A 20,641-nucleotide genomic window follows, 5' to 3' on the forward strand; every position below is an offset into this window, starting at 1 on the left:
AGAAAATCAAGAGCTCCATAAAATCAGCCATTCCACCAGAAATGGAAGTCATGAAAAAAGATATTTGATGATGTTGATTGCAATAAAATAATTATTAATCAGGCTCTCTTAGCTTTAACGCATGTGAGTCAGCACTTATAAAATTTGCTTTAGGTGAGTTTTGTTCTGCTCTGTATTAGTTTCCAAAGTGGGTTAGGTAAAAGAAAACAAATATGACAGAACTTTTTATAATGAGGACCACACACCTTGCATGAATTAGAAAATGAAAGCTTTTTGATTCAGAGAGTACCTTGTATTGTTTTGCCTTTTGTGTATACATTGTTTCTCAGTGGGAAAACTTCCTTAGGATTGAGAAATTATTTTATACATCTTTTGCATCCCTTCATATTTAAGATGGTCACTTTGTTAGGGGAGCAAAATTAATAGAATCACAGTAATCGGAATGGAGCAGGATTTCATTTTATATTTCTTTCTAAATTCTCTGGTAGATGTTATATAATCCTGGTGACTTTTGTAGATGGATTGTACTGATTAGACACCCTTTCTGCATTTGGCATTATCTGACCATCTGGAAGGCAATGCACATTTGTTCCAACCTTATTATGTGAATGAGGCTATTTCACTTAATAATCATTGCCAGGATATCTGCTGTATCTACTTTAATAAAATATTTCTATTTTCCTTTTAAAATTATTTTTAATTTATAAATAAAAATTATATGTATTATGTACTGTATGATTTTTTGAAATATGTATACATTTGGAAAGGATAAATTGAGCTAATTATCACATATATTAACTCACATACTTACTTTTTGTAATGATCACACTTAAAATCTATTTTCATAGCAATTTTCATAAATATAATACATTGTTATTAACTATAGTCATCATATTGTACAATAAATATCTTGAAATTATTCCTCCTATCTAAATGAACTTTCATATCCTTTGACCCACATCTCCCCAGCCTGCCACCTAGAGCCCCTTGGCCACCATTTCTACCCTCTGCTTCTATGAGTTCCATGTTTTTAGATTCCATATTTAAGTGAGATCATGTGCTATTTCTTTTTCAGTGCCTAACTCATTTCAGTTAACATACTGTCAGGTTCAACTGTGCTGTTGCAAGTGAAGGGATTTCCTTCTTTTATAAGGCTTAAAAGTATACCATTGTTTATATATAACACATCTTCTTTACTTATTCATCATTTAATGGACACTTGGGTTGATTCCATATCTTCACTCTTGTGAGTAGTGCTGCACTGAACATGGACGTGCAGATATCTCTTCAACATACTGATTTCATATGCTTTGGATGTCTACCAAAAGTGGGATTGCTGGATCATATGACAGTTCTCTTTTTGACTGTTTGAAAAATTTTCATAATGTTTTCTATGATAGCCATACTAATTTACATTGCCACCAGCAGTGTTAAAGAGTTCCCTTTTGTCTACATTCTCACCAACATTAGTTAACTTTCATCTTTTTTATAGCATCTATTCTCACAGGTGTGATTTATCTCTTACATGTAGACATAAAATTCATTGCTATTTTAATTAACATTTCCCAGATGATTAGTAATATTGAGCTTTTTAAGAAAATTTGTCCACTTCTATATCTTCTTTTGACAATTATTTGTATAGGTATTTTGCCTATTTTTAGTCACATTATTTTTTTTCTTGCTATTAAGTTGTTTGAAGTTTGGATATATTTTGAATGTGAACCCCTTATCAGAGTATATAGTTTGCAAATGTTTTATCCCACTCTATAGGTTTACTCTTTATTCTGTTGATTGTTTCTTTGGTGTTTAGAAGTTTTTTAGTTTAATGTAATTCAGTTTTTTTTTTTATTTTTGCTTTTGTTGTCTGTGCTTCATACTCAAAGGGTATGAATATTTGTTGTATCCAAAATATTATTTCCTAGACCAATGGCGTGGAGCTTCCCTGTTATTTTCTTCTAACAGTTTTATATTTAAGATCTTAAATTAAAATCTTTACTCCATTTTGAGTTGATTTTTATATACCATGTGAGATATAGCTCCAGTTTCATTTTTTCTGCTTGTGTACACTGGGTTTTCCCTAAAACATTTAGTGAAGAGACTGTTCTTTGCCCGTTGTGTGTTCTCAGCAACTCTGCTGAAACTTAATTGACTATAAATGCGTGGATTTATTTTTGGGCTGTCTGTTGTGTTTCATTGGTCAGTGTCTCTGTTTCTTCTGCCAGTAAGCTTCATTCCTTCTGGTTAAGATGCTTTGGCTCTTCCAGGTCTTTTGTGGTATCATACAAATTTTAGTATTTTTTTTCTATTTCTGTGAAAAATGTCATTGAATAGGGATTGCATTAAATCTGTAGATTGCTTTGGGTAGTATGCACATTTTAACACTATTAATTATTTCTACTCATATACACAAAATAGATTACTATTTATTTGTATCATTAGTTTCTTTTATTAGTATTTTATACTTTTGAGTGTACAGGCCATTCACTTACTCAGTTAAATTTATTTTTAAAGATTTTTTTGTATCTATTTTAAATAGGATTGTTCTTTTGGTTTCTTTTTTGGAGAGTTCATTGTTAGTGTATAAAAACACTACAGATTTTCATATGTTGCTTTTGTATTCTGCAACCCTATGGAATTTCTTTATTCTAACAGTTTTTTGGTGGAGTCTTAAGTTTTATATATATATAAGATTATGTCCTCTGCAAACAAAAACAACAACTTTTTCCTTCCCAATTTAAATGCCTTTTATTTCTTTCTCTTGCTAATTGTTCTAGCTAGGCTGCTATGTTGAGTACAAGTAGCAAGAGTTGGAATCTTTATCTTGATTCTGGTTTTAGAGGAAAATCTTTCAACTTTTCAACATTAAGTATTGTGTTAGCTGTGGGGTTGCTACATGTGGCCTTTATTGTGTTGAGGTGCATTCCTTCCCATACCTAATTTATTGAGAGTTTTTTTTTGTCATAAAAGGATCCTGAATTTTGTCAAAAGCTTTTTCTGTATTGATTGAGATGATTGTATTGTTTTTATCCTACATTCTATTAATGTAGAATATCACATTTATAGATTTGTATATGTTGAAACATCCTTGTATCACCAGGATAAATCCCACTTGATCATGGGCAATGTTCCTTTTAACGTGGCATTGAATTTGATTTGCTAGTATTTTGTTGAGGATTTTTGCATCTATGTTCATTGGAATCTCTAAGTTTTTTTACACTGTCCCTGTCTTCCTTTGGTATCAGGCAAATGCAGGCCCCATTGGATGAATTTTGAAGTATTCCCTCTTCTTCAGTGCTTTGGAAAATTTGGAGAAGGATTGGTATTATTTCTTAATTAAGTGTTAGATAGGGCCAAGCATGGTGGCTCATATCTGTAATCCCAGTGCTCTGATAAGTCTAAGGCAGGAGGATAGCTTGAGCCTAACAGTTTGAGACCAGTCTAGGCAATATAGCAAGACCCCACCTCTACAAAAACAAATAAATTAGCCAAGCATGGTAGCAGGAGGCACCTGTAGTCGCAGCTACTCCAGAGACTGAAGTAGGAGGATTCCTTGAGCCCAGGAGTTTGAGGCTACAGTGAGCTTTGATTGCACTACCACACTCTAACCTACGTGACAGAGGGAGACCCTGTCTCTGTAAATGAATGAATGAATGGATGGATGAATGAATGAATAATGAATGAATGTTAGATAGAATTCATCAGTGAAGCCATTATGTCCTGGGCTGTTCTATGATGGAAGACTTTGTATTTCTGATTCAATCTCATTTCTCATTATTGGTCTGTTCATATTTTCTATTTCTTCATGAGTCAGCCTTGGTAGGTAGAAATTTATGTCTAGAAATTTATTCATTTCTTTTAGGTTGTCCAATTTGTTGGCTTATACTTGTTCCTATTAGTCTCTTATGATTCTTTGTATTTCTATGGTAACAATTATAATGTCTCTCTCATTTCTGATTTTATTTATTTGAATCTTCTGTCTTTTCTTATTTAGATTAGCTGAAGCTTTGCCAATTTTGTTTCTTTCTCAAAAAAAAAAGCTCTTCCTTTTGTTGATTTTTTTCAATTGTTTTTCTAGTCTATATTTTATTTATTTCTGCTCTGATCTTTACTATTTTTACCCTCCTACTAACTTTAGGTTTAGTTTGTTTCTTTTTTCAAGTTCCTTGGTATATAACATTAAATTATTTATTTGATATATTTCTTATTTTTTATGTAGGTGTTTATCGCAATAAACTTACTACTTAGAACTGTTTTTTCTGAACTCTATTTTGGTATATTTTATTTTCATTTTCATTTGTCTCAAGATATTTTTAATATCTCTTTTAATTTCTTTGTTGACTCATTTTTTGTTCAGAATGAGGTTTAATTTCAATGTATTTTTGCGTTTTCCAATATTCTTTCTGTTATTGTTTCTAGTTTTGTACTGTTGTGGTCAGAAGGGATACTTGAATAATTTTAATCTTTTAAAATTTCTTAAGACTTATTTTCTGTCCCAGTATATTATCTATGCTGAAGAATGTTCTGTGTTTATTTGAGAAGAACATTTATTCTGCCGCTATTGGATAGAATGCTCTCTATACACCTGTTAGATTCATCTGGCCTAAAGTGCAGATTAAGCCTGATGTTTCCTTATTGATTTGTCTAGATGTTCTGTTCATTGCTTAAAGTGAGGTAATGAAATCTCCTACTATTATTGTATTTAATTCTATCTCCCCCTCACAGTGTTTGCTTTATATATTTAGGTTTTTCAATGTTAAGTGAATATAAATTTATAATTTTTATATCTTCTTCATGAGTTGACCTCTTGATCACTAATAAGGACCTTTTTTGTTCATGTTACAGTTTTTGACTGATATAAGCATAGCTATACCTGCTCTCCTTAGGTTTTATTCATTTTACTGATATAAGCATAGCTATACCTGCTCTCTTTAGGTTTCCATTTGCATGAAATATTTTTTCCTATCTCTTCAAATGAGTCTGTGTGTCTTTAAAGGTGACAGTAGTCTCTTGTAAGCAGCATATAGTTAGGTCTTATTTTTCATCCATTCTACCAATCTATGTCTTTTTATAAAACATTATTATTATTGTTATTATTAATTTTAGAGCCAGTATCTCACTATATTGCTGGGGCTGGTCTTGGACTCCTATGCTCAAGTGATCCTCCTGCTTTGGCCTCCCAAAATACTGGATTATAGGTGGGAGCCACTGTTCCTGGTCAATCTGTGTCTTTTTATTGAAGAATTTAATCCATTTATAATCAAGGTAATTACTGATAGGTAAATATTTACTACTGCCATTTTAATAATTGTTTTCTGGTTGTTCTGTAACTTATTTGTTCCTTTCTACCTCTCTTGCTATCTTTCTTTGTGATTATTTTCTCTAGCAGTATTTTTTGATTCTTTACTTTTTATTCATGGTTTATCTAGTATAGGTGTTTGTTTGTCATTACTGTGAGGTTTATGTAAAACATCTCATAGGTATAATATGCTCTTTTAAGCTGATAATTTTTAATCACATATAAAAACTCTACACTTTTATTAGACCCCCTATATATACATTTTATGTTTTTGATGTAACAATTTATATCTTTTTTTAATTTGTATCCCTTAACAAATAATTGTGCCTATTATTTTTAATAATTTTGTCTTTTGACCTTCATATTTAAGACATAAATGATTGCACAGACCCACAGTACAGTATTAGAGTATTTTGAATTTGTGTACTTACTTTTACCAGTGAGTTTTATACTTTAATATGTTTTGTGTTACTAATTAACATTCTTTTCTTTCTGGTTAAAGAACTACTTTGAGTATTTCATGTTAGACAAGTCTAGTGGTGATGAATTTTCTAGCTTTTTATTTGTCTGGGAAAGTCTTTATATCTCCTTCGTTTCTGATTGGAAGTTTTCCTGGACATGTTATTCTTTAATGGAGTTTTTTCATTAGTACTCTGAATGCATCATCCTACTTTCTCCTGGTCTATAAGGTTTATAGTAAGAAATATGTTACGAGCTATACTGAATCTTTTTTATGCTTAATATGCTTTTAGTCTCTTATTGTTTTTAAGATTTTCTTTTTGTCTTTGGTTTTACATAGTTTTACTATAATATATCTTCCTCTAGTTTGGATTGAATCTGATTGGAGACCTTTGATCTTCCTGTACCTGGACAGTTATATCTTTCCCCAGATTTGGAAAGTGTTCTGCCACTTTTTATTTAAATACACCTTCTATTCTCTTGTATCTCTCTTCTTTAATGCTTATAATTTGAATGTTTTCTATTTTGATCCTTTCTTATAAGTTCTGTAAATGTTATTAATTTGTATTCTTTTTTTTTTTTTTGCTTCTCTTACTGTATATTTCCAAATAACCTGTCCTCAAGTTCACAGATTCTTTCTTGTGCTTGATCAATTTTGTGATTGATGGTATTACATTTTAAAATTTCATTCTTTTTTTTTTCATGCAGCAGAATTTGTGTTTGATTTTTTTAAAACAATTTTAATATTTCTGTCCAATTTCTTACTTTCGTCACTTATTATTTTCCTTGAATTGTTTCCTGGTAGTTTCCTGAACTCCTTAAACCAATTGTTTTTCAATTTTTTGCTAGGCGGTTAATAAATTTTCACTTTTAGAATCCACTACTGATGCTTTGTCTCTTTGGTATGTCATGTTTCTCTGATTGTTCTTGATCCTTGTGGCCATGCATTGTTATCTTCACATTTGAAGAAGTAGGGACTCATTTCAGTCTTTGCAGACTGGCTTTGTCTGGGAAAGCCCTTTATCATTCAGCTTGTCCAGAGGTTATGGGCAGACTATCTGCCATGATTCATAGATGGACTTGCTGCTGGAGTCATCAGGCAGGCTGGCCCAGTACCAAGGTCAATAGGTGAGTGGGCTTGGCACCCGGGTATGCAGAGATGGCCTTAGAGCCTGGGTAAACTGTGCCAGAAGTTTTGATTGGGTCTGTAATGGTGTGTCTGGAGACTGGTTCCTTGAGGCTGGCTGGAGCCTGTATCCATAAAGTCTGAACTGAAGCCTGGGTCCACAGGAACTTCTGTGGGTACTGACCTGGTGCTAGAGTGAGGCTACACATGAGTCTTCTAAATAGACCCTGAGATAAGCCTGGGTCTGCAGAGGCTATCCTGGAGTTTTGGTCCATAGGGTCTGGCCTGATACCAGGATTTACTGGTGGGGGCATGGACCCTGGGGCCACTGGAGCCTGGAACCATGGGGACTGGCCTGGGGCCAGTGGCCAGCCAGCTGCTGGGGATGGCATGGAACCTGGGTCCATGAGACTGATCTGGTACATGGTATTGTGGGTACTGGCCTGGTGCCTGGAACCAGGACGATTGGCATGGAGCCTAGGGCCGTGAGGACCAGCCTGGAGCCTGTATCTGTAATGGCTGGCCTAGAAGCTAGGTCTGAGAGGCTGTCGGCCTGAGTCCTGGAGCTGCGGGGCTGACCTGGAACCTGATTACACAGGAGAGGTCATAGAGTCTGTTTCGTTGAGGACCAAGATAACACTTGGGTTAATTGGGATGGGCCTGGACTGTGAGTTGGCTGAAGCAGGCCTGGAACCCAAGTCTTCTAGAGCATGGAGCCACAGGGGTGGCCTTGGACGATGGGGCAACAGGGACCAGCCTGGCCCTGAGCAGGCCAGGAGTCCATGTCAGTGGATGTGGCATGATATCTTCAGCCAGGAGTGCTAGCCTGGCACTAGGCAGGCCTGAAGCCTGGGGCTATGTGTGCCAGACTGGCTCTGGGCTGATCTAGAACCTAGTGAGGGCCAGGAACCTATAGTTTCTGTGCCCAGTCTGGCACTTGGGCAGGCCTAGAGCTTGTATCTTCAGGGCATGGCATGGCAGCTGGGTCCATGGGTGTTGGCCTGATGGCTAGGGATGCAAGGGCTAGCAAAGGCTAGCAAGTTGCTTGTGTAAGCCTGAAGTCTGGAGGGAGCCACTGGGGTCAGCCTGGTGCTGTGGTCAGTCTGGAGCCTGGGGCCACTGGGGCCAGCCTAACCCTGGAGAAGGCCTGGAGACTGAGTCTGTGGGGTCAGACTAATGCCAGAGTTTATGGGGATTGGCCTGGAATTGGGGCAGGACTGGAGGCTGAGACAGCCAGGCAAACCTGGATTGTAAGGCTGTGGGATCCAGCCCAGCACTGATGTTGGTCTCAAGGCTCAGTCTGGAAACTGATACTTCCCTTTCTGTCCTTCCCTCGTTTGGAATGTATCTCTTCTCACACTGTGTTGCCGAGGGTTTGGGGACGGGGCAACGTGGGTGATGTAAAACTGTTCTTCTTATTTCCTCAATGCATCTTTTAAAATTTTTGTGATATACCCAGATGCTATAATCTCTTAACTGGTTTTTGTAGCTCTTGTGAAGGTATTTTTGTGAAACAATAGTTGTCCAAATTAATGTTTCTGTGAGAGACAAACACTGGGAGGTCCTACTCCACCTATTGCTGATGTCTTCACCATAAAAGGTTTCAATGAAGAAATTTAAGTGTAGGGATTTTTTGTTTAACTTTCATTTTAGGTTCAGGGATACATGTGCACATTTGTTGTATATAGGTAAACTCATGTCATGGGGGTTTGAGGTACAGATTATTTTATTACCAGACACTAAGCCTAGTACCCTATAGTTATTTTTCTGCACTTCTCCCTCCTGTCATCCTCCACTCTCTGGTAGGTCCCAGTGTCTGTTGTTTCCTTCTTTGTGTCTGTGTTCTCATTAATTTTGCAATATTGTAGTGTTTCAGGAAGTCAAAAAATAACAACTGTATTTGGAGAGAAAGCAACTCCCATTCCTATAAATATTATCCTTATCATCAAATTTAGCGTTTTCTAACATGTATTTTTTAAAAAAGGGGTCGATTACTATGATTTAGCCAGATTTTCATTTAATACCAGTAGATAGAAAAAAATAAAATCTGGCTGACGGAAAACCTCGATACAGACCTTTAATCCTCTACCATGGGCAAATAGTGCTGTGAAGTTTTGTGGGTTTCTTCATTCTTGAACAGATTTTATAGACTGTCAAATTTAAATTCTGAGTGTCAGTGCCTTAGTAAAATATCTCATGCTATTTATCCTTTTTTCTGGGCTTGTTGTGTTATTGAATATCTTTTCTAGAAACTGCATTATATTCCCAATTATTTTGGATGATAACTGCTACAGAAAGTTTTACAGACTATGTATAAACAGAGGTTTAATACATAGTGATTTGGTCTATTGTCTTATCAATCACGTTTGATGAATTATTTAAGGTTTATTCAAAGTAGTTTCCCAATTATTAAAGACAATTATATTTCAGTGAAATGTAATTTTAAATATTAGTCACCTTCAGAGTAGTATAATGGTATTTAAATTGTTAGAAATGCAGGTTTTGAAGGGTACTTAGAGGTCATTACTTTTATTTTTCCTCCTATGGAAAGAATTATTTCTTTACTATCATTGACAGAATCCTTTGTCCTCTTCTGAATATTTCTAATGATGAAGAACTAGCTTACAAGAAAGATACTAACATTGGATCCAACTATTAGAAAAGTTTGATTTTGATTTAAATAAAACCTAAATCTAACTACCCCAAATTTCTATTATGGGAAACTTTTAAAAAAGTATTTATTAAGAATCAGGAGAAAGTATAGAAAATTTCATAAGTGGGAAATACTAATGAAAGTAGCTAACATTTTAAGTGTTTATTATTTGCTTTCATTACTCTAAAAGCTTATACCTATTATTTTAATTAATCCTCATAACCCCTGTGATGTAGATACAATTATTATTTTCATTTTACAGGAGAGGAAATTAGGCATAGAAGGTTGCATAACTAATAGAAAATATCAGAGCCAGAATTCAAGACAGGAAGCCTGGATCAAGAATACACATATTTTACCAGTCTTTACTGGTAAAACAAACAAACAACAACAACAAAACATACAGCTGAGAAGGTGACAAGAGATAGCAGAGAACTTAAAGATACTTTTCATTGCCTTAGTCTAGAAATGGTGCATATCACCTCTACCTGTTTGCAATGACCAAAATACATCATATGGTACCAGCAAGAGGGCTGGAAAGTGTAGATTTCTATGTGCCTACCAAGGAGAAAAATCAAACATGATGTGATGTATAAACTTAGGATTGTCTCTGTCATGTCCTATGTGGAACTTTCCCCAAAAGCCCACATTTATGCCTGCTCTCTCTAATCTCCTTTAGCCTCTATGTGCTAATATAAACTATGTCCATTTACTAATGGAGATGAGTTTCATTGGACGCTGATAGCTCAGTGTGCACAAGTATGTGTGAGACTTTAGTGTTAGCTCTGTAGAACAAACTATGTAGTAACACATTAATCTTTGTGATAGAAAGATGAATACTAGTCTCTCACTCTCTGTCTTCCTTTTTTCCATGGAAACATTTATTTTAGGACCTCTTCACCACCCACTAATACCTTCAAGGAATAATTGTATTGTAAGCTGCATATTAGTGATTTGAAGTTTCCCAGGATTTCTCATTTATAAAGCCATCTTTGCTCCCTGAAATCCTTTCTTACACTTAGGTATGTCACAGAAAAGAAAAGAGGATTTGTTTCTATAGATGATATGTACTTCTATAGATGATATGTAAAAAGTAAGAGATAGGGCAACATAATGGCATTGCTTAAATCCCTAAATTATTATGTATTATTCTCATATTAATATGATACAAGTATCATATGAATACATATGAGTAAACTGAGTCTCAGAAAAATTCAACTAGTATTCCAATCTAAGTCTTTCTGACTACACCACCAGTGTATTTTTTTGCTAAAATAAATGGCCTTCTAGCCAAAGGTTTTATATACATTTTTTACTTCATTCTTATTTTTTTATGGCATTTGAGTACAAAGAGCTAAATTTTCACTATTACATAGAGATAACAGTGTAGGTTTATAAGCAACTTGTTGCATAGGTGTATACTAACATTCTCATTATGATATTTCTTGCTCATATTCTAGCTTGTGCATACATAGTTACATCTGTCTTTTGACTCTGAAATAGTGATACATATGATAAAATTCATAACATATTGGAAAATATTCTAATTTAATACAGTGACAGGAAAACATGAACTAAAATAAAGCCACATGTACCAAATGGGTACAAATTACCAAATAACTCAAATTGAATTTCATCTTTGGAATGGGATATAAGAAAATATTCTGAATTGTACTAATTTTGTAAGTAGCTAACATGAACACAACAAAGTTGCCTGCATTGTCTTATGGTTCAAATCTTTCCTTAATTTGCAAATGTTTGCTTCTTTTTGCTTTCAGTTCACACTTTTCAGCCTGTCCTCTATTCTTCTGTCCAGTGCCCTCTCTTGAGAGCCGTACTTCCTTGTCTTTTAAATGTTAGAGCCCTTTAAAATTCGTTACTGGACTATCATCCTTTTGGCATTCTGAACGCTTAATGTCATTAACTACTGTGATTTTGGTAGTGCTTTATGTTGATAGTTTCCAAATCTTTATCTCTTAGATTTTTCCTAAAATGGGGATATGTATACTTAGCTACCTCTGTAATGTTTCCATGTAGATGACCGACAATCATCTAAAATTTTTAAAAAATGAAGTTTTTTTTCCCCTCAAATCTGCTCTGCCTCCTTTGTCTTATATCTAAGTAACATAAAAAGTCATCCCATTACTAAGCAAGAGAAGTGGATGTCTCCCTCGGTTCTCCCTCCTGTGACATTCCCGTAACACTTAGGTTCTGTCAATTCTGACTACTGTCAATCTAAATATCAAACAGAGAGAGGCTCTCTAAAACAAAAAAATGTATTATTTGCGAGTAGGGCACAGAAATGGGAATATGTATGCGCTTATAAATTATGTGCATATTCAAGGAGGTAAAGGAAGACAAAGGTTTTAAAGGAAAAATGAGGAAGATTACGTAATTTTTTGGAGATTATCCTTGGCTATAAAGATTAATAACACAGGTGATACGAGTGAGAGGGTGGACAGGCAGTTTCTGGACAGATGTCCCTCAAGAAGTACTTTTTGTGAAAGGTTGCCATGGTCTCTTTGCAAGGTTGCAGTTTTTGCAATCTTTTGTGATCATTTTGTTCTCAGGCATGCAAGTGTAACAACGCTCTCTTGATAATCTTCCCCAGCACTGTTTGCCAGGTTTGCTTGTTTGTTTTTATCATTAGTTTCTCCATTTTGATTCTGATGACTTTTATAGTGTGCAATAATGTCTATTAAGCCTGCACTATTTTTTTCTAACTGGCTTGCCTATGTAGCCCATCAAAATTTCTCTTGAATTATTGTAATTAGCTCCCAACTAGTATTTGACCTATGAAGTTTGAAATAGTTTTTACACATGTATGATGAAGGCTTTGGGACAGGTGCAGCAATAGAAACTAGGTCAGTAAAATAGATAATTACTGAAGACAGTCATGCACATATAGGCATAAAATTGTAATTTCTGTGACAGATGCTGGTGAAAGGATACAAAATTTCAGTTAGGAGGAATAAGTTTACATCTATTATATAGCTTGATGACTATAATTAATAACTGTGTTTTGTTCTTGAAATTACTAAGATATTAGATTTTAAGTATTCTTACTACAAAAAATTAAGTATGTGAAGTAATTCATATGTTGATTAGCTTGATTTAGTCATTCAACAATGTACTCGTATTTCAAAGCAACATATTGTACATGATAAATATATGCAATTTTTATTTGTCAGTTTAAAATAAATTTTAAAGGGAAATTATATTTTACACTCTGTCATATCAACAAATATTATATATTAATAAAATGTAAAAAGTTGACATATTTCTATTCATTGGCAAAAAATACTATTGCTTCTCACAATATAAAAAGTTAATTTTAGTTAAATGAAATATCTAAAAGTAAAAAATAAACTAAAAAAGAAGAAAATATAGCAGTGTATTTTAATATCAGGGTGGTAAATTTACTACTAAGCAAGAAATGAAACTGAGTCATAAGAGAAATAATTGACATATTTAACTATATAAGCTTTAAAAATGACTATATCATGTGAAAGACATCATAATAAAGTTAATTTTAAGCATAAAGCTTGAAGCGAATTGTTGTAACATGTAAGACACTATTATTATCCATGATAAAATATATAAATAGCACCTAAAATCAATATAACAGCAACCATATAGAATAAAATTGTCAAACTGGGTATATACCCAAAGGACTATAAATCATGCTGCTATAAAGACACATGCACACGTATGTTTATTGTGACACTATTCACAATAGCAAAGACTTGGAACCAACCCAAATGTCCAACAATGATAGACTGGATTAAGAAAATGTGGCACATATACACCATGGAATACTATGCAACCATAAAAGATGATGAGTTCATGTCCTTTGTAGGGACATGGATGAAATTGGAAATCATCATTCTCAGTAAACTATTGCAAGGACAAAAAACCAAACGCTGCATGTTCTCACTCATAGATGGGAATTGAACAATGAGAACACATGGACACAGGAAGGGGGACATCACACTCTGGGGACTGTTGTGGGGTGGGGGCAGGGGGGAGGGATAGCATTAGGAGATATACCTAATGCTAAATGACCAGTGAATGGGTGCAGCACACCAGCATGGCACATATATACATATTTAACTAACCTGCACATTGTGCACATGTACCCTAAAACGTAAAGTATAATAATAATTTTAAAAAATCAAACCATTAAAAAAAAAGTATGAATAACTTATTTGTGAAAAAGACACACAAGTAATCAATAGAAATATGAAACATACTAATGCATGTTCAATTATATTTCTTATCAGAAAAAAACTAAAAACAATAAGATATTATTTTCTTCCATCAAATTTTTTAAATTAAAAACAAATGATAACCATTGCTGTCAAGGACACAGACAAATGATTACTGTTATTATCTGCTGTTGGGGGTTGCAAATTGCCTTTCTGATGGACAATTTGTTGGGTTTTAGCAATTTATATTTTTAAAAAACTGCATGACTTTTTACTAAGAAATACTCAGTCTGAACCTAAAAATAAATAGACTTTCTCAGAGTGATGTTAATTGCAGCATTGTAATGGGCTGAGGGGGAACTAGTCATTGATGGGAAATAGTTGGCCATTAAAAATAGTCAGATGTCCTGACATGGTATAATGACCATCATATATTGAGAAATGTGAAAAGTAATTTGCAGGATTCAATGGGTAATACGGTCCCAATTCATGTAATAAAATCAAACAAAACATCATTATACTAGATGGAAACATTCTGGGAGATTAATGTTAAACTGTTAATAATGCTTGCTCCCAGGAAGGCTGTTGGATTGGGTAGAGAATGGAAGAAGAGAGGCTTTCACATTTGCTTTTGTAGACGTTTAAAATATTTGGATCTTTAAGCATCAAGCATGTATAAATTTTTAATTAATAGAAAGGTAGAGGTGCATAAAGCATTTTGAAACATTTCTTATAGTATCTGCTATCACTACTTGAGATATAATCAGGATTGAATATACTTAAATTCTTTGAAAATGAAGTGGAATTTTTATTAAATACTTCAACAGAAATCTTTTTTCTAAAAAAATAATTTAAGTTTTAAACATTTTTGTCATTGTAGCACTAGCATAACACTCTTTCTCCAAATCAAAACTAATTTAAAAGTATTTAAGGAACAGTACTGTTCCTTAAATAATATTCAATAGGGTAGTATGACTCAGAGTAGAAACTTGAGTATCTGACAAAATTAAAGTCAATACAGTTATCATTGCTGTTTCTTATGCCAAGTAATAAAATCTTTTGTGTTGGTATAATCATTTTCAATAAGAGTATGTCAAGAGAAATTGTCTTTTTAATTATGTCATTATCATTGCTTTTATTTACATGTTAAGTTGCTTTTGATTTTAAGTTGTGTATATAGTTTTTGTTGGTTTCATGAAACATGGATTATTAGTAAAAATATGTGGCTATAGCTGGTCAGAAATCTTTTTGTCAGATTCAGTATCAAGAATAAGCATGAAAAGTACAATTGCGTTGGTGAACATTTTTATCAGTTATGAACTTAGTGTCAAACAAATATCTTTGAAAGCATGAATCAATACATAAATTCATATTTTATCATGATCTCTTCACACATTTTCTCTAAAGTGTATGGGCATAGTGGCAATCACTATGGAGAAATAAGCCTAAGCAAATCTCAAACTTGAGAACTTGACCTCTTAGAGCTCAGTACATTATGACTGCTTGTTTTTCATAATTCTAATCAAAAACCTGGATAGGTGCATCGCTGCAGTCTAGCATGGAGTGAAAATTTTAAAATTCAGATTTATCTCCACCTATTTCAACCATGTAGTATACTTTAAGAACATAGTGATTTGATGAGGTAAAAAAATTTGTAAAGAAAGACCCAGTTTGTTATTTCCAACAGTTTATTTTGTTTCTCTAAAGATCAGACACTGGGATAAGGATAGAAAATGCTTATTAACCAAAGAGGTAGTAACATGAATAATGTTAGAGTGTTTAAAAAAAAAGTATCTTAAAATAGAAAACTCATATAAACTTTTAAGTGCCTTACAGCGTTCACGTAGTCTAAATTCTCATTCTAAAATATGTTGCTCTGTATTTAAGAAATATTTGTATTTCTGTGACTTTGACCATTTTCTTTATTGTGACCTCATAAATTGCATGAGTATTCTCTAAATAATTTATTTCAGCATTGATAATAATAAGTAGCAGAAAGGTTGTCAAAGAGCTATAAAGATGTTAAGGAATGGCTTCTCTTAATAGAAGTACAAGGAATGGGTATAATTTTCATCATCTTAAATAACTTTTTGAGAAATGTGGAAACAGTTCCCTAGAAATAGAATCTATACTCACCCCAAAGGTACCAGACTTCATTATAATGACAATGTTATTAGTAGATTTTTCAGGATTATAATGGGTTAGGTGTTAATATGACTAATACTCTTTTTTTTTTCTCCAGAAATTCCTTTCCTGCTTCAAGATTTTAGCATTAATATGTAAATTCAGTAACAGGGCTGTAACATTCAATTTGTTCTCTCTGTTCCATTCCTTACTCTCAATAATGACAATAATGCTGATAAGAATGATAAAATACTATGAGATAGTTACTACTAGTATCCACATTTTGAAATGAGAAAACTAAGTCCCAGAGAGATTAAATATAATGTGATGCACACATAGAATACATTGCTTATTCTATGTGTGATAGTTACATACAGGTCTCTGCTTGTAGAACTCTAAACTTTTATGTACTGCTACACAATTGCTTCAACATTTCCTCCCCTGTTTCTTGGTTTGCACCATTTATTGCTATTTAGTGTTTCTCCTTGTCATCTTTGTATATCTGCATCTGTGATATGCATTTGCCACAAATAACGTACGTTTTATTATTAGGTAAAATGTTAATGCAAACACTATAAAGGAAATGATTGTATCACATTTATTTAGCCACCTACTCTACCCTTTAGAAAACTTTTAATAAATGTTCTCTGAGTTGCTGATTATTTATTTATTTACAAATACATTTCATATACTGGTCAGTTGATTTTGTTAGCTGCTGAAGATTTTCTAGGTGTGGAAACAAGAAAAACAGGATGGTGCCTCTGCCTAGAGGATGCTTATTCCTTGGATAAAGTGGTGATCTACTCTTATTTGATTAGGCTATTTCAAGGATTCTTGACTGTCAATTGGAATTTTAATTGGAGACTCTAACAGCAAATAACCTTTATAGCATATGATTTACATAAATAGATATTCAACAATTTTAATATAGCCACATAATGAGGAGGTTATTCAGTGGGGTCTACTTCCTTCCCCAGCCCTAGTAGAGATTAAAGAGAGAATGTTCCATTGTCCTCCAAACTCCTCTGCCATACAAGTAACTGACTCTGGGTCCATTTGGAGAAACTTCTACACTCAACCACATAAACCTCATAATTCAGAGTAGTTGAGGCTGTATTCATTGTGGCATTCTTCTTCCACCTCATTAAATACCAGGCAGGCCCCTTTGATCAGGGCTCCATGGCAGTGCTGCCCCTGGTACACAAGTGTGGACCCATTTAGGAAAAGACAGTAACTGCTTACCTGCACAACCTAATTATATGGAGATATGGTCTCAGTCCTTTAACAGTGCGACAGAAACAGAAATCCAAGCTCCAGGGACAGGAAAGTCTACTGAGATCAAAACCCCTTCTTTTGCCCCACAAAAACAAAACAAAACAAAACAAAAAACCAAGAAAACCTGTAGTTAATTCCTGCCAATTCCTAGATAGGACTTAAAAATTAAACCTCTTCAATAAAGTATTTACATACTGCCTCTTACAAGGGCATATGGTAGTAAAATAAACGGATCTATATGCTATTCTGTACCGAGCATGAGTGCATGAAATTTTACCGGCTGGGAACCTTTATGGACAGAGACCCTGTGTGTGAACAGGCATAATTGCCTATACACATGCTTTTTATGGGGAGAAGAGATAGTGGAATATTTATTTTTTTCATTTGAACAAACTAACATAGGCAAAATTTTCTGGAACTTAAAATTTCAGAAAAACTGCAAAGACTAACACCTGGTCTTGGAAAAATATTTACCTTGATGATTACCACCTTCCTGGTCAAGAACTGGGCCTGTCTTCTTAGAACATTAGAGCTAGAGTCTGAGATCTAATGGAGACATTAAAGCTGATAAAAATAAGTTTCAATGTTAGGAACCATTAAATGGGCAAATTAACCATTTATTTTTATATGAGAAAAATAATTTATGTGTTGGCTGGTAGAAAAGATTCCAGTTATTAATAATACATTTAAAATTTACAGTAATTGCTGAAACAAAGGTTTTTTAATAGAAAAAGACAACTTCAATAACATTACATTTATGTATAAACACTTCCATTCTTTGTTTCCAGTTATTATATCATCATCACACATTTATATCCAGAATGAAAAGTAAAATAGCCCAAATAATAATTTTTAAAATTAAAAAAAAAAACTGAAGCAAAAAACATGTTAAATGGTGTGACATGGAAATACTGGTATGTCTTAGCTGCAGTAGGGCTAGAATTCTGATCTTGTAGTTCCCTTTGCTAGATTCTTCCCATTGCACCAGGAAGTACAAATTTAAATACCAGTGCCTCTCATTTGGCATTGGAGACTGATACTTCGACTCAGGCATTATTGAAAGTGAACTGGACTAATGTTTGATAGAATTGCCCTAAAGGCAAGAAATTATTTATCACTCTATCTTTAAAACAAGAACAGTGACCTGCTTAAGGGATGCTCAATCAATATTTATTGAATACATAAATGAAGGTGACCAGTGTCTGGGATGCCCACAAAACTGTTTGAAAAGAATCACAAGCACCAGCCAAGCTGCTGAAGATACTCCAGGGGAACAGATTACTGTATTCACTTGAAATGGAGGAAATATGAACAGCTGCTTATCTGCAAATGGTTCCTGCTTAGAATAAGTTTGTGTGCATTTGCAGGAACTTGTGAGTCTCCTATTGAAAATGAACAGGAGACTGATGAGTTCCCGGGAACACCCACAAATCTTCCTACTCATTTCTACTGCTTTGCAATGGACAACATTTTATGGCTGGTACCTTCCACTGTTGTCAGTTCCTCCAAGTTCTGAGTATAAGTTTAAGTTCTAAACAAGGAAGTAATGTTGAAAATGCAAAATAATTCAGTTAGGCAAGGGTTAACTTGTCCACTCAACATGGATGTCAGTAGGTTTACTTGAGGTGTTGAATCCCACCAAGGGAAGCATCTCTAATAGTCCTGATCTTATCTTTGTAAACTCAGCAGACATTCTACAAGACATAAATTATTCAATGAAATGAATGATGCCAGTGCTTACGTGAAAGATAATTTATAGACCTTGCAGGAAAGGAAAAAATTAAAAATCATATGTATTCCCTTAAACTTTTTTTCTTGGTTGTATCTAATCAGGAGTTTAACTATATAAATGTTGAGATTGTTATCTAATTTTTTTCTGAGAAAATATTTTCTCTGTTCATGTTCATGTGTAACATCAACTTATGTAATTAGTCTTTTTATATTTCAGGATTGTTCAATGGACCACATTTAGCATCAGCATTTATAGCATGAATCTGTTGTTAAATCTCATAAAGCAGCCTTTCATGAAACCACATAAGGTTGATCCTTTATAATCTGTTTATGGTCTTCTTTTAACAAGAGTGACAAATTCAATTACTGAAGGAGGAATATAGTAAATGTATGAAGTTGATGATGTGTATCCTACATTAGTGAGTAGCAGAGACTCTACTCATAGTCATACCTAAATACTTTCAAATTCACTTAGAAAAATGAATCATATCTAAAGGTTATATTTGTGTTAAATATTCTATAATAATTAGTGATAAAGTTCCTCTCAGTGTTTTTTCTACATTCCTCAAAATGTTATCTTCAAAACATTCAATGAAGTTCTTACATGTAAGCTGGTAATACAAATCTTACCTTCATTTTGACCTGTCTTTTTTCTAAAACAATGTGCAGCTTTTAAATTTTTTGCAAATTAAATCCAGTTGGAGCTTATTTCTGTAGGATTTCTTCAATTGATTTTAATTATCCTGGCATAAATATGGAAAAATATTAAATCGATTGAAAGCATGTTTTCAGACAGAAGTATCGTCAATCACTGGTCAGTAGACCTTTCTGTTTCTCTTTCACAATCTAGGATTACAGTTCTCAGCCTTTTTGTTTTTCTTTTTGCCCCACATCTAAACCCATGATCCTTGTGTCTGTGTGATCACACTGCTGGATGTGGCTGAGATAAAACAATGTGTTGGCTGTATTTTATTTCCAGTAGCTTGTTGTGATATCTCCTCTGAAAAGCTTATCTTACTAGAATGCAACAAGGTGGCATATATATCACCCTGAACATGCCCTTCTTTTTTTTTAATAAAAGCAAATCATCCACTAACATTACTCTTTAATATTAGTAACAAATTACTGGCTTCTGCAACATGTCATCAGGTACAATCAGGAGAGAGTTGAGAATCACTTTTCTGGAATGTATAGTTCATCCTAATGCCAACAGTTTTTTTAAGACCAGGGGCAAGTTAGAACAATAGGCCTCATTCAAGGAGCTCATCTGACCCTTGACTTTTAATAACTAGAGAAAAAAAAATCCTTTCAATTTTTTTCCCACATGTGGATCAATAACATGGAACTTATATGTCAGCATCAACTCAGCAGACATCTCTATTGAGCATCTATTTTCAACTGTTCTGCCAGAGTCTGGGGTTAGAAACTGACAAGGAGCATGTTTGTATAGCTTTTTGTTCATCATTATTATAATGGACACAGCATTATATGTACAAGGTCCTGCCTCACTCGTTGGAAATCATACATTAGGCTTTCTTGTTCATACCCTGCTCTGCGTTACCTTAAGCAATGAAATGTGGTCAACCCACTGGGGAACATTTCTTAAATATCTAAAATATGTTAGATCCACTTCAGTTTAAAAGCCTGCATCTCTAATATTAACTTGACGAAGCTCTAATTACTATTTCTATATTATTTCTCTCTCATTTAATGTTCTGTTTGAATGTATTATATTCAGTTTATCTCAAGTTGCCTAAGTGGAAACTCCT

At 33.9% G+C, this 20,641-nt stretch overlaps 1 long non-coding RNA gene and 1 other non-coding gene across 3 annotated transcripts in view; both read left to right on the plus strand.

Annotated features, from left to right (window-relative positions):
• LOC134807676 (uncharacterized) overlaps positions 1–20,641 on the plus strand; it is an 841,508-nt gene that overhangs the window by 306,815 nt on the left and 514,052 nt on the right. The gene's annotated exons all lie outside the window — the stretch shown is intronic.
• On the plus strand, positions 18,495–18,570 carry MIR873 (microRNA mir-873). Its single transcript, NR_035993.1, has one exon. It is a non-coding gene; the product is annotated as a microRNA mir-873 (primary transcript).

This window comes from Pan troglodytes, chromosome 11 (assembly GCF_028858775.2).
Source record: "Pan troglodytes isolate AG18354 chromosome 11, NHGRI_mPanTro3-v2.0_pri, whole genome shotgun sequence".
In the NCBI taxonomy this organism is placed as follows: domain Eukaryota; kingdom Metazoa; phylum Chordata; class Mammalia; order Primates; family Hominidae; genus Pan; species Pan troglodytes.